This window comes from Pyxicephalus adspersus, chromosome 2 (assembly GCF_032062135.1).
Source record: "Pyxicephalus adspersus chromosome 2, UCB_Pads_2.0, whole genome shotgun sequence".
NCBI lineage: Eukaryota > Metazoa > Chordata > Amphibia > Anura > Pyxicephalidae > Pyxicephalus > Pyxicephalus adspersus.
In genome coordinates this window covers 70,131,616-70,136,741 of record NC_092859.1, presented here as the reverse complement: position 1 = coordinate 70,136,741, position 5,126 = coordinate 70,131,616, and positions in this window count along the sequence as shown.

The window sequence follows — 5,126 nt, the reverse complement described above, 5'->3', positions numbered from 1 at the left end:
ATCCAGGGAACATCCAATTGCCTCATGGAATCAGGAAATATTTTTTTCCCCTGTTAAAGCAAATTGTACCTGGGATATGTTTATTTCACTATTGGTTGAACTTGATGGACTTATGTCTTTTTTCAACCTAACCTACTATGTAACTATTGCCAGCCTGAGTTTGGGTGTTATGTATATCAATGCTGTGTGTGGGGTAAGAAAGCGTCCCAATGCCTGTCCATCGTGGTCTAAAAAATGGTTTTAATGCAAGTCGAGCTATCTGAGCTGCTTCATATGTACCCCATATGAATTTCATAATCAAGTTTGTAATCCTTCCTACATACTGGAATAGGTAGGGTCCAAAACAAATACAATAAACTTGTGAGGACATTCATTTTTATAGTGGCAATCCCACTAAACCAAGATCGAGGAGGAAGACCTTTTTTTTTTCATTATAAATCTGGTGAAAAAGTGCACGGTCCCGCAGACCACTAAAATTGCGGGCTCCAGATCATAAATGCGCGGGGAGCTGGGTGTCACTCATAGGGGGAGAAAAAACCCTCCCTCATAGTGAGTTCATGATGACAGAACCCCGCCCACTTTCCCATCGCAGATCTAAGCCTGTGATGTGTGCAGCAATACATCCCGCCCACTTCCCTGAGCCTGGAATCTGTGAGGGACATGATCCGCAGCTCTGGCCGGTGCATCCCCCCAGCGAGGCCCTTCATCTAACCCCACTTGGGGGCGCACCGGCCAGAGTCGCGGACCACCGGTTGGCGACCACTGTAGCTGCTATAGAGTGTTGAAAAGACTGAGCTCCCCAGATGAGCTTGCAATTCACCTCTAGAAAAACCAGAAGGGGATCTAGTAAATTGATATGTAGGGCCACTCATTTTTATTTTATTTTTTTTTATGCCGGAACAGGTGGCAAATTTATATTATTAAATTAGTCATTTGTTCCATTTAGTATTTGGAACAAATTAGGTAAAGTTATTAAAGGTGATAATATATATGAGGATATCATCAGTAAACAGGGCACACCTATGTTCAGTCAAACCAGAGGTTAAACCTGATATATCTGGATATATATTGCAGTAGCCAATAGTTTAATAGTCAAAGCAAACAAAAGAGGGTAGAGGGGGCATCCTAGTTCCCCCTCTATTGGGAACCAGAGGAAAATTATCACCTTTCCAGATAATGTGAGCTGAAAGCTATCACCGACAGTGGAAATAATATTATGGAACATTGGGCCAATGCCCATTCTGTTTAACCACCTAGGCGTTTCACTGATGTCTGGATTTCTGTACCAAAAGCGGTACACTGTTTTTCATTAATTTTTTTTTTTTTAAATTGTAGACCTGTAACTTACAGAAATATGTCCGAACAAGGGTCTAGTAGATATCATGAATATAAAAAAGTTTGAAACACACAAAAAAATTTACTTTTAATAAAATAAATAAAAAACACAAAAATCAGCTTAAACAAGAATACATAAATAAATCAAAAATACTGAAAATGCAATAATTCGGTATACTGTGTAGTAATATATTTTTCTAAAACACCTCCCTAGCGTGGTAAATTTTAAAACAGAGTCCAACGTCACATACCTATAGACAAAACCACATAAATATATTTTGTATTATTTTGTATTGGATTGGATACAGGACTTTGTATTGAATCCAATACAAAATATGTGAATTTCCCGCTGTGACCCCCATCGACGGGCGCATGCATGGACATCATCAGGAATCGCAGAGGGACGCGTACGCGAACGCCGGGTGCTCTAATTCTTTCCGAACTTCTGTACTTCCATGCAAAAAGTGTTAAATTTTTTCCATGGAAATTTATTTTAGATTCTGGGCTATAATTCACCAAATTACTCAATAATTACTTATAATTCACCGAATTACCGTATAACTCACCGAAACATGCCCAAAATTTTATAAATTTATTAATAAAATTTTTTTTTATTAAACATAAAAAAAAATCTTTAAAAAAAAAATCTTTAAAAAAAATAGTGTATAATGTAATGTAATTGTACAGTAGCCTATATAAAATATATATAATACAATTATATTTCTATTATATAAAGATTTCTTTGTATTGGACTCAATACAGCTTTTTTGTATTGAGCTCAATACAAAGTTATTTGAATTTCCCGCCCCGCCTCCTGCACCGACGCATGCAGCAATGTCACTGGGAAACCCCGGAGATCGTCACTGCACTCGCTGGGAGAAGAAGGAAGAGAGAAGATGTGTCCGGAGGAGCTGTGGGGACCGGGTAAGTATTTTCTTTCAGTTGTAATCCAATTGTCATACAATGTATGACAATCAGAATGCAATATAACGTTTGTTTATATTTTTAACCATCTGAAAAGTTCAGTTTTAACACTTTTTGCAAGTGTTTTTACCCCGAACTAAGTCGGGTTTAACGCCCAGGTGGTTAACAGATACTCCCATGACAGGCTATCAAATGCCTACTTTAGGCCAATCAACAAGAGCATAGTTCCATGTTTGGGGCCACCATCCCAATTAGAGCACACTAAAGAAATTTATTCAATAGACCTGCCCGTTTGGTCCAGATTACTTCAAAAAGGATGCCAATGTGGTTTTTAGAAGCTTCATTTTAAATTTCAGGTCACAGTTCATTTAAGAAATTTGCCTACAGTTTGCAAACTCTGACAAATCTTTACCTGGTTTGGGAATTGCCCTAATAAAAGCTAAGTTATTTTCTAGGACCAAGTGATTGCTGTCACAGATCCCCGCAGGACCAGGGGATCTGTGCCCTCTTTAGTGTCACCTACGTTGCACTCCCCTGCTGCCAGCACTAACTCTGCCCAGGGAGCCCTGTCTCTGCTCACTTCCTGCTCCAGGTCATATAACTCTCTGTGACTCCTTTACCTCCTGCGGCTCCAGCTTCTGTTCTTGTGACTCCATTTACAGTTCCTGCTCCAGTCTCAGCCTCCATGCCACCTTAGTCTATGCTCCGGATCCCTACTCCTCCTCACTATTTTGGTGACCCAAGCACTATAGAGGATTTGTGAACCAATGTGAAATTCAGTTTGAATTTTAGCCCTGGAACTTTTCCATGGAACAAACCAAGGTGGCATTTTTCATTTTCTTGTTGACAGGGGAGGCATTTGCCTAAGCTCCACCCCTCTGGGAAAAGGGTGATTCTATTTTGGATGACTTAAATATCTTTCTACAGACCTTCCGCAAGCTATTTGATAAACTTGGCCAAGCCTCTTCTGCAGCCTAGGAAATTTTTGGCCTACGTCAAGCCTCCCTCCCTGTTGGCCAGTATGCTTTGAGATTCCAAACCCTGGCTACTGAAACCCTGACTCCCATCAGGTAGTTGAGCCTATGCAAATGGACCATGGTTGACTTGCTCCCGAGGAACGTGCTTGATCACCATATCCCTGTGAGTACCCCTGTATAAACCTTTAGTGGTCTCTGTGGTAAATTGGATAGTCCTGCCCAACTGTAGCCAACATGCCACTGTTCCACTCTTTATGAATCTGGGGGAAAAGATCTGCTAACTCACTCAATGTCAAAACAGTCTTGCAGTGACTTCGGGACAACAGACTTTGCGCCAAGCCTGAAAAACGCCAAGCCTGAAAAATGAGCGATCTGAAGCCCCATTCCTGGGGTACATTGTTTCAGTTGAAGGGTTGTGGATGGACCCTGCCAAACGTTCAGCTGTGCTTGATTGGCCACAATCTCTCAGTCTAAAACCTATACAGCGGTTTCTTGGTTTTGCTAACTACTAATGGCAGTTTATCCAAGACTTTTCCTCATTATTTGCTCTTATTACGTCTTTACCTAAGAAGGTAACCTGCTTTGGTTCGCCCAGACAGCTTATTTTTCCTTTTTTCCTGAAAGTGGACGCTTCTTCAGTTGGGTTTAGTGCAGTTCTTTCACAGAGGAATGCTTCCAGCAAGCTCAAGTCCTACGGTTGCTTTTCTAAAACATTCTCTTCCATTGAAAAAAACTATTCTATTGGAGATTGCAAATTGCTTGTAGTCAAGCTTTCCCTAGAAGAATGGAGCCATTTGCTAGAGGAAGCTCGCCTTCCAGTGACAATATACACTGATAATAAGAATCTGCAATATCTACAGACAGTGCAAATCACCGCCAAGCCTAATGGGCACTCTTTTTCTCTAGATTCGATTTCATATTCACTTATTGGCTTCCAATGGAGTTCCAAGAATGTAAAAGCAGATGCCCTTTCTCGCTTCTTTGAGAAGGAGGATCCCGAATAGGAACCAGCCTTCATCATAGACCCAGCTCCAATTGTGCCCATGACCCCAGTCTGGCTGGATCAAGTTCCTCCAGGGTCCTTTGTTCAACAGGGCCTGCGCCTTTTGCTCTTTCAATGAAGGCATGCCTGTAAGTTTGCTGGGCATCACGGGCAACGGAAAATTTGAAAACTGCAAATTCTGTTGGCCAAATCTAAAGCAAGATGTGGTTGAATTTGTGGCTACATGTTCTGTGTGTGCCCAACACAAGGTTCCCCTCTGGTGCTCTTCTAGGCTTCCCATTCCAGAACAACCTTGGTCGCACACCTCTATAGACTTTATTTTTGTGAAAATTTTAAATTTTTACTAAGTTTTGTAAATATTAAACAAAACAACAAACATAAAAGAGTATAAGAAAGCATTTGACACAGTGAATATAGCATGGCTTTTTAAGGTGCTTCGTCATATTGGGCTGGAAGGTTCATTTCTGAACTTATTGGCGGCGATGTATGCATCCCCGAAGGCCAATATACTTACACCCGGGTTCCTATCTGGTCCCCTCACATTGTATAGAGGAACCAGGCAGGGTTGCCCCCTATCGCCTCTCCTATTCAACATTGCACTAGAACCTCTGGTTAGATATTTGGACACCACCTCATCTCTGCATGGTATTCCGGTGCATGATGCTGAGCTGAGAACCGCATTTTTTGCAGATGATATTTTGATATTCACATCTGCTCCTAGAGGGGATAGCAATGCTATTAGAACAATATTCTGTACATACGAAAGTTTTGTGGGCCTTAAAATAAACTTTGCTAAGAGTGAAATTCTCTCTTTAGCTAGATTTAGGACGGTAGCTGACCGCTGGAAAGCGGAGGTTCCGTTCAAAATTGCTTTACACTCTATAAAA